Raw genomic sequence first — 15447 nt, 5'->3', positions numbered from 1 at the left:
AGGCATGTATTAGTTCGTATTAGTTCATCTACTGGCTTCTTATTAGTACTGAGTTCATTGGATACTTGCATTTCCATTCTTGTGATACTTTACTAAGAAGAATGCATTTCAACACCATCCAGGTTAATACAAAAGATGTGACATCTCTACCATATTTTATGTATGAGTAGTATTTCATGGTGTACATATACCACAATCTCATGGGTAGATGGACAGTTAGGTTTCCACATCTTGGTGATTGTAAACTGAGCCGTGATAAATAATCTAGGGCAAATAAGTTTGGGACCTCTTGAAGGCTCCCCACTGTGACTACAACCAATTCCACAGTGGTTTCTGGAATGTAGTGCTGCAGGAAATTCAGTCTGATGTCCTCAATGGGTTGGACAAAGTAGAAGCAATTAAAAGAGGATGCTAGAGTTCCCAAGACCGGAGGTGATAACCTGGAAGCCTGTGAAGAAGAGGAAGGAATCTGCGAGACAGAACCAAGAATGCATGGATTGTACTCACAGCTTATTTAACGCAGGAAAATACAGCTTTGAGTGTTTAAGTTGTGTGTGTGTGTGGGGGGGGGACTGATGCCAATGATGGATTATGAAGATGGAATTAAAATACAGCAGCAGCAGTGGGTGAGAAGTTGAATATCAGGGATGAAGGGAAGGGAAAGGTTAACTGCCCAGAGTGTGACCCTTTCCAGATTTTGCTACCCACTCTCTGGTTGGTTGTTGTCCTTGCCTGGGGTAGGCATATGTTGGGGGCGAGGATGATATTCCAGTTCTCTGTTCCCAGCACATATCACAGAGGCACCTATTACGGGTTTAGTAAAATAACTTGAACCTGACATCCGGAAGAATGATAATATTATAAACAAAAAGTGGAGGCTTTAAATGGGAAAGGAATCAAATTTAGAAATTCTATGTGTAGGGAAATGGCAGGAACCCCATATAGAAATGCCTTGATCATGATTGGATCTTGAGCACTGCCAGGCCCTGTGATACAGAGTTGAAATGCCAGGCCCTGAGATAAAGAGTCACGATCAGACAAAGTCTAGAGTCGAAGTTTTGCAACGGGATGGTGTTTTTGAGAATGGAGAACTAGGGAGGAAGTGTAGAAGGTTTGAATATAAACTGTCAGCTCCTGCAGGAGTGCTGTGTGAAAAGCAAAGAAACTGCAGTGTGAATAAATCCATTGTATGCCCAGAAATTTTAAGTGACCCTCCAATTTATTTGATATAGATTCTTTTTTTTTTTTTCCTCTTGTCAAAAAGTGAAATACAGCATTTCAACTAGGTCAAGAGGAGGGAGAGAAAGGCCAAGACGCCTGATTCCCTTCCATCCTCAGTGAGGCCCATTAACCTTGAGGCACTGGTACTCAGGGGAGGAATTGGAGATTAATGAGAACATGAGGAAAGAAGAAAAACACAAAATCTAAGGAAATAGGACAGAGTTGCATAAGAAACCTGCAGAGTCAGAATAATGCGGAGTTGCATATGTGGGATAGAATACTTATTATTTTTTTATTAATAATGTAAGAAGAGAGAGCAGAGCCAATAGAGAGCATGAGAGAGTAGATTATAGGAAAATGTGACTGGAATGTCTAAGAGATCAAATTATCTTTTCATTACTGCATTTTTAAAAAGATGAACATTTCAGAGACTGAAATATGTTCTGTTTTTCTAGGGAATCATATTGTTAAAAGCCCATTACAGCTTCTTTCTTGCTATTAATGTCCTTGCCCGGCCTGGTGAATCATGGCTGAGGGCTGTGCAGCACCAATCTAAAAGTATTTAGTGACAATTAGAGCTGAGTTGTGCAGGACTGTGCAAGAGCAATGGCCTTGAGCTATGCAAACATCTTTCAAAGGCACAAACTCCTGATTCTCCTGGAGTCCAGACTCTGTCCCAGGTCAGTAGTGTGACTGGGCCAGAAGGATGCACGAGGGCTGATGGCGTGGTGAGAAATGTGGCTGGAAGATAAATGATGACCAGATCCTGTTGTTCTTGTCTGTAAATCCTGTTGGAGGAGTTTGGATTTTCTACAGAAGTAGTGTGATGCAGTCTGTTCTAGAACATTCTGGCTGAAGTATGGTGGTTGAATGAGCACGAATGTTGGTGGAAGGGAAATGAGTACTAGAGGAAAGAGAACTAAGATTAGAGAGGAAGGATGGAGAGAAGTGGGCAGCCGTCTGGAATTACAGGACTGGGTGATGAGTAGGGTGTGTATGAGAGAATCAGAATGATGTCTGGCCCCCTCCCTGGCTTGAGCAGTGGGGAAGGTGGTACTGCTGCTCACTGAGAGATGAAACATTGGAGGAAATACAAGCTCTGGGCTATTTTAAATTATTTTCTTAAATTAAAAAAAACGTGAAACGTGCTAAAATTTGTATAATGTAAAATTTACCATCTTAACCATTTCTAAGTGAATAGTTCTGTCATGTTCAAGTATATTCACGTTGTTGTGAAGCTGAAACTGTGCACCCGTTAAATAGCAGCTCCCCATTCCTCCCTCCTCCCAGCCCTTGGCAGCCATCGTCGTACTTTCCATCTTTCTGAATTCGACTTCTCTAGGTGCCAGATATTAAGTGGATCTTACAGCACTTGTCTTATTGTGATTAGCTTATTTCACTCCGCTGGATGTCCTCAGGATTCATTCAGGCTGTAGCATGTGTCAGAATTTCCTTCTGTTTTAAGGCTAAAATGTATCTCGTTATGTACACACTACCCTGTCTTTATCCATTCATCTATTGACGGACCCTTGGCTTGCTTTCATCTTTTGGCTGTTGTGAATAATATTGCTATGAACAGGATGTTTAAATACCTCTTTGAGATGCTGATTTCAGTTTGAATAAATGAAATTGCTGGATCATATGGTAATTCTATTTTTAATTTCTTGAGGAACCACTATAGAGTTTTCCATAGCACCATCACGGCCGTACCATTTTACATTCCCATCAACAGTGCACAAGCATTCCGATTTCTCCGTCTCTTTATTAACACTTATTTTTGACTTCTTCTCCCCCCGCCTCTTCTTTCTTCTTCCCTTCATCTTCTTTTTCTTTTCTTTTCTTTCTTTTAGAGATCGGGTCATACTTTGTTGCCCAGGCTGGAATGCTGTGGCATGATAGCTCATTGCAACCTCCGACTCCTGGGTTCAGGTGATCCTTCTGCTACAGCCTTCCAAGTAGCTGTGACTAAATGCAAGAACCACCACACCCAGATGTCACTTAGTTTTCTATCTTTATTCTGTCTATTTTCTTAAAAAAGAATACTAGCTATCCTAATGGGTGTGAGATTATATGTCTTATTGTGGTTCTGGGATATGTTTTGATATGTGGAGTTCAAGGTCTTATAAAAGATGATGGTAAGAAATAGGGAATAAAAGAATCAAATTATTTATATATTTTAAAATTAATTTTTATTAAAGAAATGTTTACGAAATCAATTTTTATTAAATAATTAATTTATTTAATACATTAGTTTTTCTTAAATTAATTAAGTTCTAAAAGTCCTGTGTAAAACTTCAAGAGAGAAGGCAGGAGGGTGATGACATAGTCCTTGAATCTCCTTGAGTCCCCTTCAAAAACTGTCAGAAAAGGTAGATAAAAAACATTGCTCCCAATAACAACCACAAAAAATGAGGAAGCTACAAAAAGTGAGGAATGAGATACCCCATGAACTTCACACTATAAAGAGCAAACCAATGATAGCTATGAGAACTGTACTGTCTAAGTGATTGTGTGGGAGAGAGTGGGGCAGGGCAGGGAAATTAGAAATCCCATGCCGCCTTTCAGTAGGGGAGCACAACAGCCTTTCTGAGAATAGCAGCAAAAGCTGGGAGGGGACTTTGCAAGCCCCATTGCCCCCCAAAGGGTGATAGAGTTGTTGGAAGGCCAGATGGTGATAGAAGGTTCCTGGGTCCTGGGAACTCTTGAAATTAACAGACCCACATTGTCTTTCTGGACACTGTTCACTGAGAACCAACTGTGGGAGTAGGATCCAGGCTGAGCAGGGCAGGGATGCTAGGAGCAAAGGAGAGAGAAAGTCTAGATAAAATTGGGAGAGGTCAGGCACAGTGGCTCAGGCCTCCACACCTAGTACTTTGGGAGGCTGAGGTGGAAGGATCACTTGAGGTTAGGAGTTCAACACTATCCTGGGCCGCATAGCAAGACCCCATAGCTATGAGAAAAAAATTAGCTAGGAGTGGGGGTGCAGTCCTGTAGCTCCAGCTGTTAGGGAAGCTGAGGCAGTGAGGATCATTTGAATCATTCAAAGCCATGAGTTTGAGGTCACAGTGAGCTATGTTGATACCACTGTAGTCTCCTAAGTGACAGAGTGAGACTCTATTTCTTTTTTTTTTTTTTTGAATGTTCACATCAATATATTTTTTGTTTGTTTGTTTTTATGAAGCTTTTTTTTGGCCGGGGCCAGGTTTGAACCCGCCATCTCTGATATATGGGGCTGGTGCCCTACTCCTTTGAGCCACAGTCCTGCCCCCAAGAGGTGTGCCATACTCTGTGATCCCCTCCTCTCCTCATACCCCTGCCCCACACCTTGTATTAGCTCATCTACTGCCTTCATATTAGAATAGAGTACATTGGATTGTTGGTTCTCCAGTCGTGTGGTGGAGACCCTCTTAAAAAAAGTGGATCAGAGAAGGGGCCGAGATGAGGCCATATTTGCTGATATTTCTTAATAGCAACAGAAAAGACAGCCCTAAAGTTGTAAAGACATGAAAGTTACCCTAGTTCCTCATTACCCTGGCACACAGGGTGTCTAAAAGGATTGGCAAACCCATCTCACTTAAAGACAAGTTTCAGCAAAAATCCTCAGTCACATCTCACACAGATTAATTATATGAAAAGGAAAATTCTAAGTAGAACAACATTTTGATAGCACCAGGTAAAAGCCATTAACTAATGTTTCAAAGCAATCGAAATTAGAATATTTTTAGAACTATGAAAGAAGAGTATAAACTAGAATTAGAAAAACTCTGAAGTTTTTCAGACAAAACTTCAAAAGGACAAAAGGAAGGTTTGAGGAGAGAACTAACCAAACTACAAAAGATAATTAGAAAAAAAAAAGAAAAAAATCAGAACTGAAGACTTAGAAGTATGGATAATACTATAAGAGAAATAGATGATAGAAAAGAGAAAAATAGATTAAACATGTGAAAAAAATAAAGACACTTCAGAGAAATTTATAGATATTTAAGGTAGACAAAAAATATGCCACATCTATCTATTATCTATCTATCTAAATGAGTGCCTCCAATGCAAACCAGTGTGACAAAATAATACTAAAAGCTGTTTCCAGAATAGTTTCCTGAAATAAAAGAGGTGTTAAAACCACACTATGTTTATGTGGAAATTTTCCCAGAATAGCTAACACTGACACATATTCTACTAAAATTACTATACTAAGAAGAAAATGAAACAAAGCTTTTTAACTTTTCAGGTGAAACATTCAGGTCACTTATGAGGGGGAAAAGTCAGAGTTAGCAAATTTTTATGCTAAAATAGTAACACTATACTCAGGGCAAGAAATGTAAGAGTTTTCTATCCTGCCAAATTGGTAATTAAGCACAAAGGCTACAGATAACTGGAACTTATGAACACATGAGAACTCAGGGTATACAGTTACTAACATCCGTTCCTGAGAAATACACAGACGACTGTGAACCCAGAGACAGCCGATACTACAGAATAGCTCCCAGGTGGCTCATGGCCTAAACTCAACATGAGGGCAAGGGGCCATCGCTGACTGGACATCGTGTGAGTACCCCACTTTCCCAGAAAACCCCAGGCTTGCTTAAGTTTAGAACTTTCCCGTTACCTGTTACTGCTGCTGTGTGAATCACCCAGTGGACTGTGTCCTGCACCGACCAGTTAGAACTAAACAAGTCTACATTTTGTATTTGCATAAACTTTCCCTGTGACAGACAGCCCCCTCCTTTTTTTATTAGCACCTTTGTTTTGTGCCAAAGGCTGCATCTCCCCAGTTTGCAAACTTTGCTAAAATAAAATCTCTCCTTTTTTTAAGAAAGAACATCCTTTTCAGTGGGTTTATTGATACAACTAAAGTGACCTGAGAGCCATGACTACAGATTTATCTGTGAGCATTGAATATACATTTCCTTGTAAAACTGCCACTAAATGATGGCGATAAGGAGAATGATATAGCAAATGACAGCCTCGCTCTGACAACACAGGTGTGACACAATCTCGAAAATGGTAGGAGGGGAATGGGTTACATTTATACAATGTACTATAAACTCACCAGTGGTTTATTGGTGTTAGGGAAGAGGGCAGGGAGGAGATACAAAAGCTAATTGGCCATTTTCAATATTGTTCATAGTAGGGAACTAACAGAAAGCATTTAAAAAGGAGGCGAGTCATGGAATTATATGTCTTTTTAAATGTATTTTTCTATAGGAAATCATACCTTTTCCTCATCTAACTGGCTCTAGGAGCAGTAAAAACAAGAAAGATCTGCACTGGAAGATCAGTTCCCATTTCTCCCTCGTTTATAGGACACGTTGTATGTCCTCCTGCCCTTTCATCTGGGTTGGTTAGTGTTGTATATGGAATCATGCACTTTCTCCCGCAAAGGCATCTGTGTCTGAATCCCTGAAGCCTGTGATGTGTTAAACTATAAGACACAGGGGAGTTAAGTTGCCAGTCCGCTGACTTTTAGATAGGGGCGTTATCTTGGATTCTACTGGGAGACCCAGTGGATGTGCAAGAGTCCTCCAGAGGGGAAGAGACAGGCAGAAAAGAACAGAGGGACGGCAACCTGAGGAGGATGTGGCTCCATGTTTTGGCTTTGAAGATGGATGAAGAGGGCCAGTAGCCAGGGAATGTGGGCAGGCTTGGGAAAATGGGAAGGGGAGGGAACTGGATGTTCCCCTACAGCCTCCAGAAAGGAAAGCAGGCCTGGCAACAGCGTGCTTTCAGCCCAGGGAGGCCTATTTTGGACTTTTTTAACTACACAACTGAAACATACTAAATTTGTAGGCTTTTAAAAAGGATTTTATTTTATTTCACTCATTTATTTTTGGTTCATAACTTCTTTTTTTTTTTTAAATTTTAGTCAATTTAGGGAGTAAGAGTGTTTTTTGTTACATGGGTGAATAGTATAATGCTGAAGTGCCCATCAGCTGGTGAGGGGATAAAGACAACGGGATATGTCAATACACCATCGAATACCGCTCAGTCATAAAAAGGAATGTCTTTGGCAGCAACTTGGATGGAACTGGAGACCATTATCCTAAGCGAGGTATCTCAGGGATAGAAAAACAGACACCATGTGTCTCATAAGTAGGAGCTAAAAGGGGGCACATATATGGTGATAAAGTGGTGTGATGGACATGGGAATCTGTGTTGTTGTAAGTCACTAAATTTTTGGCTTTGTCTAGCAGCCATAGAAAAATGGATACAATTGGTTTAGATAAAAATTCGTCTTCACAGGGTTTATGTTGGATATTGGTGGATTGGAGTTTGAAATCCATCCCACCCTCCATCTAGTGGAGTGGATATCAAGACATTTTGGTCTTAGTCTATGCGGTCCCTCTGATCATTTGATATCATAACCCAGTCACACATACAGCACATACACACATACATGCACACACACACCCATGAAATAAAAACCTTTAAAACAATCCTCCTTTACTACGTAGGATATATTGATGTATTCTATTCTATTCCATTTCGTTAAAAATCAATTGATTTCATGGCCCATTAAATAAATTGATTCTAATTTGCAATGTAGAATTTGAAAAATGCTCTTCTAATATGCTTTCCTGCCTAGTAACTTCGACTAGAGCTAGAATGCTAAAATTTTCATTTCCTGGACTTCCTTGATTTAAGGGTCCAGCTATGATTACAATTTGGCCAATCAAACCCATTTGCATGAAATTAGAGGCCACATTTCAAATATCTATCTGTGTGTATGTATATATACAAGTCCATATATATGTATATATACGTATGTATCTCTTTTACTTCTGGAAAACAGAGTCGAGGAGGTACTGAGTTTTTCTTCAGTGTCATTCTTGTGTCTATTCACTGGCTTTCTAGGTGTTGAGAGGTAGGGATGGGAGCCTGGCTAACACTGTGTTCCCAAAGTGACACTTCTAGTGGCAGCTTCCTAATTGCCTTATTTGCTAACTGTGGCAAGGGAGGAAGCTCCCCTGGCAGGTCGGTTCTGAGGTGGTTGTGTGGGAGTCATTTCTCAAAGACCAGCTCTTGCAGCTCTGCTAATGATAGTGTGATTACCCAAATCTCTTTTTACAAAAACTCTTATTTTCTGAACATAGCTTCCGTCTTCTGCAAATCAGTCCCATCTAGACAATATTATAACCCTTAAAGCAAAGGTTCTCAACATGGGGGTCACGACCCACAGGAACTGTATTAAAGGGCTGCAGCATTAGGAAGGTTGAGAACCACTGCCTAAAACTATAATCAAGCAAAAATATCAAAGGAAACAATCAACAAAGGGAGAAGGCAACCCACAGAATGGGAGAAAGTATTTTCAAACCACATATTTGATGAGGGTGAAAATCTAAAATTTATAAGGCACTCACACCACTCCTTAGTAATAAGACAAAACCAGATTTTGCAAATGGGCAAAGTAGCATGAACATTTTCCCGAGGAAGAAATACACATGGTCAGCAGGTATATGGAAAGATTCTCACTGTCACTAATCATAAGGGAAATGCAAATAAAAAACACAACAAAATATTACCTCACACTGTTAGGATGGCTACTATTAAAAAGCCAAAATAAAATGAAATGAAATAAAGTAAAGTATTGGCAAGGGTGTGGAGAAAAAGAATCCTTACACATTGTTTGGGGAAATGTAAATTGGCGTAGCCGTTGTGGGTAATACTAGGGAGTTTCTCAAAAAATTAAAAATAGAACTACCGTGTGATCCAGCAGAACCGGCTCTGGGTTTATATCCATTAGAAATGGAATCAGTGTGTCAGAGAGGTGTCCATACTTTCTTGTTCATTGCAACATTATTTACAATAGCCAAGACATAGAATCGACCTAAGTGATCAAGAGATGAGCAGATCAAGAAAATGTGATATACACACAGACACAGACACAGACACAGATATACACACAAATACTGGAATAATATTCAGTCTTAAAAAATAAGTAAATTCTGCCATTTATGACAACATAGATAAACCTGGAGGATATTATACTAAGCGAAAAGTAGTACATGATCTCAGTGATATGTGGAATCTAAAAAAAACCGAACTCATGGAAACAGTAAAATGGTGGTTACCAGGAGTTGAAGGTGGTGGAAAATGGGAAGATGGTGAAAGAGTCCAGACTTTTAGTTATAAGATGAATAAGTTCTAGAGACCTAATGTGCAGCATGGTTATCATAGTTAATAACAATGTATTGTGTACTTGAATTACTAAGGGAGTAGATTTTAGGTATTCTTGCCACACATACACACACGCACGAAAACTATGTGAGGTGATAAGTCAATGGGCTTGATTATAGAAATTGTGTATGTATAACAAAGCATCATGGTGTTCACCTTACATATACATAGCCTCTATTTGCCAATTATATCTTAATAAAGTTGAACAAATAAAAAAAAAGATAAGTCGCGGGCAAATCACTTCTCCAAATCCTGGATGAGCCTGGGCCTGATGTCAGTACAAGGTACCATCCTTCTCAGAGACACAAAGTCTTCCTCTTTTGAGCAACTCTGGCTTTGAGTGACTACAGAGTTTTTGGAGGTAACACTGAATTCTTAATGGTCTTCATTCCTTCCTGAGGACCTGAAATTGCAGCCATTAGTTATAGGTCATTAAGAATGGGTACTGTGGATGATATATTTTTTCAATATAGTTAGGATACATATTTCCAATGTTGAGATGATTTCCTTAGCATTCTTTAGTCTGAGAATCTTGAGGAACAAAGAATTTTTTAAGCATAGGTTGGCTTTACATGCAAGAATATATACATATGCATACTTATATTTAGGGAAAATATGAAAAATACTTAACTACTGGTGTGACCCAGGCACTGACTAATTGGAACTATGAGAATGGATGCTAGCCAGGTCACCCCAAAGGCCCATCATCAGCCTTGCTTATTAATGAAATGATGCCAGTCCAGAAAGAATTGTTTGTTTCCATATATATACATATACATATATATATGTAATAAATGTAAACATAAAAATGTAAAAAGTTTTGGCTAAACTAGAAATGACAAAGTAGGAAAGACAAGATGATGCCAGGGAGAAATAGATACATGCATATCCTCAGGTCTTTGACACCTTTTGAGGCAGTGGTCCCCAACCTTTTTTGCACCAGGGTCTGGTTTCGTGGTATAGATTTTTTGGGGACCTGAGCGGGGTTGGTGGGGGATGTTTGGGGGATGATTCAAGTGCATGGTGTCTCCACCTCAGACCATCAAGCACTAGAGACTCAGGAGCACAACCTCCATCCCTTCCTCCCATGCCCAGTTTACACTAAGGTTCACGCTTCTGTGAGAATCTAATGCTGCCTCTGCACGGACGGGGACAGAGCTCGGGTGGTGATATGAGCCATGGGGTGTGGCTGTAAATATGAATGAAGCTTCACTTGCTCGCTGGCCACTCACCTCCTGCAGCCCAATTCCTAACAGTCCACTGATCAGTTCTGGCCCACCGTCTTGAGCCTGGGGACCACAGTTATAAGAGACCAGAAGGAAAAGAGATTCCTCCCATCATACTCCACAAGGGGGCACTGAATTTGTGAGTTGTTGAGGTCACTCTGTAATCCGGACTGGAGAGCTATATATTAATCACATGTTGGTCAAATAAATGCCTTCAATCTTTAAGGAAATTCAGAGCATTTTTTCATTTCCTGACACAAGATTCCCCCTGCACCTTCCCCTTTCCAGAGGACAGAGGCAAGAATGAAGGAGAACCAGCTCCCCTGAGCAGAGAGCGTGTTTGAGTTCAGCTGCATTATGGCATATTTGATCAGAGTCCCAGGGACCACTTAGGCATCATGCAATTTAGTGTTGAAATCAGGGTCTGTTTCCCAGCTGTGGCCACTTAACTAGCTACAAACCATCTCTAATAATTACCCGGCTGACTGCTTTGTGTACTCTCTCTCTCTCTCTTATTAGCCTAGTGTATACATTTGTTTTATGGAGTTTTCTTTAGCCTCTCCATTCTTTGAAAAATTTGACTTGATATACTTGCTGGGGGGGGGGGAATCTAATAATGAGTGAATTAAACTTTAGGGGTCTAATGTCAATACCGCTAAATTAGTAGCTCTAAACAACACCCAAAGAGTTAGTGTATGAAGGACAAAGGCTTGAGTATGAAAGTAATTGCTATAAGAGTAGTTGCATTAAAAAAGTAGCAATTAGAAATACAGTCCACTCGGCCCTCCTTATCTGTGGGGCTTTGCATCTGTGGATTCAACAACCTGAAGATTGAAAATAATTAGAGAAAAAATGCATCGGTAACGAACATGGGCAGACTTTTTCTTGTCATTATTCCCTAAACCAGAGGTCCTCAAACTTTTTAAACAGGGGGCCAGTTCGCTGTCCCTCAGACTGTTGGAGGGCTGGACTTCAGGCCCTGGGACGAGCTGGCTGCTAAGCAGGACAGGCAGCAGCAGCAAAAACAACCATTGGGCCGGATAAATGTCCTAGGCGGGCCGCAGTTTGAGGACGCCTGCTTAAACAATACAATATAACAACTATTTAAATAGCATTACATCATACCTTAGGTATTATAAGTAATCTAGAGATGATTTAAAACATACCGGAGACTGTGCATAGCTTATATACAAATACCACACCATTTTTAATCAGGGACTTGGGTATCAGCAGAGTTTGGTATTCGAGGGAGGTCCTAGAAGCAATTCCCCATGGATACTGAGGAATGACTGGACTTTCCTTTCCTCTTATTGGTCCTCACACCCCAAAATGGTTAAAGAGATGGAATCACCCACAATCCCAACAAAATCATTAAATCTGTTTTTGATCTTGAAAGAAATGTCAGAAACAGCAGGACTTCAAGTGCATTAACTGTTAATCTCCCAAACAGTTGAAACAAGAGAATCCATGTAGCCTGGGAGTTTAAGCCTAAAGCCAGAGATTAACACACACACATTTTTTTTTTAAACTAGATATTTTTTCCTCAGGCTAAATCATCCTGGCAGCCAGGAGAAAGTTATAGCAATCAAAACGTTAAAAGGTGTCTTTAGGAGCCTCCTAAGTAAAAGACTTTATGGTAAATTTGGCAAATAATAACCGGGCTTGAGAACATCTGAGTGAAACTGATGCTCATAAGGCTTCTTTGCTAATAATGCTAATAAATAACGACCAGTATTTGTCAAACACTTAATTTTGTGTCAGGTGTTATTCTAAGTACTTAAAACTTTAAATTATGTAAAGATTACAACTTTCATATGAGGTAGGTACAGATTTTATGGCTGATAAAACTAAACGTGGAGAAGTCATATGAATAAAATGCCAGAAGTCTCACAGACAGTATGCAATGGGGCAGATTTCTTTTTTTATTCAATCATAGCAGTGTACATTAATAGTATCATGGGGTACAATGTTCTGTTTCTGTATACAATTTGAAATACTTTCATCCAACTGGTTAACATAGCGTTCATGTCTTTTTCTTAGTTATTGTGTTAAGACATTTATATTCTACATTTAGAGAGAGTCACATATACCCTTATAGGATGAACCATAGGCGTGATCCCACCAATCACCCTCCCTCCACCCCCTCCCTCTTCCCCTCTCTCTAACATAACCTTTATGTCATTTTCTTAGTTATTGTGTTAAGACGTTTATATTCTACTCTTAGAAAGATTCACTTGTACCCTTGTAAGATAAACCATACAAGTGATCCCTCCAATCCCCCTCCCTCCACCCATTTCCCCCTCCCTTCTCCTCCCCATATTCTTAGGCTATAATTAGGTTATAGCTTTCATATGAAAGCTGTAAATTAGTTTCATAATAGGGCTGTGTACTTTGGATACTTTTTCTTCCATTCTTGAGATACTTTGCTAAGAAGAATATTTTCCAGCTCCATCCATGTAAACATGAAGGAGGTAAAGTCTCCATCTTTCTTAATGGCTGCATAGTATTCCATGGTATACATATACCACAATTTGTTGATCCATTCATGGATTGATGAGCTCTTGGGCTTCTTCCATGACCTAGCAATTATGAATTGGGCTGCAAGGAACATTCTGATACAAATATCTTTATTGTAGTGTGATTTTTGGTCTTCTAGATACATACCTAATAGAGGAATTATAGGATCAAATGGCAGGTCTATTTTTAGTTCTCTAAGTGTTCTCCAGATGTCTTTCCAAAAGGAATGTATTAGTTTGTATTCCCACCAACAGTGTAGAAGTGTTCCCTCTTCTCCACAACCATGCCAGCATCTGTGATTTTGGGATTTTGTGATATGGGCTAATCTTACTGGTGTTAGATGATATCTCAAAGTAGTTTTGATTTGCATTTCTGATGGAGCAGATTTCAAACCCAGGCCCTCTGACTGCATACCTCTTCCTAACTTACATAGATCCTGCCCTTCCACACCCTCACAGCTGAACACATATGAATCAATCAACTCCCTACTTTGGCTCTTTGGTTGACTTGATGTCTCATGATAATTAGGTCATATATGAAACCTACTTACAGTAACAGGAGCTGGTAAACTGTACATTAATCTAAGAAGTCCATGGGTATGGAATAATCATGATAAATGACAAATACATTTAATCAGGGCCTTTCAGTGTCTTTGATGACAGCTTTATGCATAATAAAGACTTTTTAGCATCATATAGGATTTTAAAATTATTCTTTGACTTATTAAAATAATAGCTATCAGTAATATATAGTTTTTCCTTAAATGTTTCAATTTAGTTTAACATATTATGATTCTACATACAAAGCTAGGAAATTTAAGCAATTACTTCTAAAAGAATTTTTACAAATTCTTTTATACCTTGCACATTAACATTAAGCATTTTATAATGTCATTGATAAATTCCTTTTTATGAATTTTGACAAAAGTATTTAAATAATTCTCATAGTGTAATGGAATAAAGTACAAATATAGTAGAAGCTCCACAGTTGACCAGTTCTCTACATTGACCACCTCTTTAAGTTGACCTTTCATAGATTGGACATGTACCTCATATACTCAATGGAAGGTCTTTATGTTGACCTTTTCTGTGCGTTGACCAGTTTGTTTTAGTACCGTAGGTAGTTAGCTTATACAGAGGTTCTACGGTAGAGTTAACTTTGAGTTCTCACACCACTCTAGTAGTATTTATAAACTTAAAAATTTGTACATATTTATACTAAAAGTCAGATAAATCAATTATACATTTTCACAATTAGAATCTATAAGATGGAGACTAATGTCAAATTTTCTTTTTTTTTTTTTTTTGTCCAGTTTCCAAAGTTTTTATTGGTAAATATGCTTTTAGAAGAGAATAATCAATACTATTGCTTCCAAGTCAGTGGAATGAAAATCTGTGTCCAGGGACATACAAGCAGTGCTGAAGGGACTACTGCTTGGTCTACCTGTTACTCATAGACCCAGTCATAAGTACAGGACTTGTAGTCAACCAATTCTTCAGGTTTAAACCACAGGCTCATTCTTTTTCAGCACTTTTTACTGAGTAACTGCCATGAATGATATTCCTGGCAAGTTGAATGCACACCTCCCTACAAATGGTGCCTGGCTTAGGATCTGCTGGATTGTTGTCCTGGAGCATCACTCAGCCTGTCTTCACCACATTCAGCTCCTCCCAGTCCACGTCACAACCTGGCCTGAGTTCATGTACTTCACCAGCCCCGGGAAGAATGGGTGCTCTTTCAGGTCAATGTAGCACCACTTCAGGTGTTCCTCAGAGGCCTAAAGGAACTTCATGGCCAACAGGCGGAATCCCTTTTGCTCAAAGCACTTGATGATCTTGCGCACTGACCCATGCTGCCTGCTGTCTGGCTTGATGGCAGTGAAGGTGCACTTGAGGTTGGCCATGGTCCTGGAGGCTGGTGGTGCTGAGCTGCTGTCAAATTTTCTTAATCATAAAAATCAATATATAAACTATGTACAGATTATTCTCATACTATGAATACAATGAACGTCTTAATTCTAAATTTCTCCAGCCTTAAAATACTTATTCCCAATAGATAATTTTACTATCCAAGAATTATTTTTTTTACCAAAAAGATTTGGGTTTGTTTCATCAATCTGATAAAGTTCATATTTGTCAAAGCTTTTGAAGTGCTGTGAAATCTGGAACTGTAGAAATCCATGGGGTATGTGTCTGTGTGTTGCATGACAGAGAGGCAGAATTCTCATGTCAGTTTGCTAGGACCATTAATCCACTCTTCCAAGTGAATCCTTAGGATTTAAATTACATCCTGCCTAATTCTCAAAGTT

At 39.3% G+C, this 15447-nt stretch overlaps 1 pseudogene; it reads right to left on the bottom strand.

Moving 5' to 3' along the window:
- Window positions 1-14585: 14585 nt before the first annotated feature.
- On the bottom strand, window positions 14586-15042 carry LOC100960168 (annotated as a pseudogene).
- Window positions 15043-15447: the final 405 nt, after the last annotated feature.

This window comes from Otolemur garnettii, unplaced genomic scaffold (assembly GCF_000181295.1).
Source record: "Otolemur garnettii isolate 467f Iridium unplaced genomic scaffold, OtoGar3 scaffold00052, whole genome shotgun sequence".
NCBI lineage: Eukaryota > Metazoa > Chordata > Mammalia > Primates > Galagidae > Otolemur > Otolemur garnettii.
The sequence above is the reverse complement of the archived record's forward strand: the minus strand, read 5'-3'. Positions and strand labels throughout refer to the sequence as shown.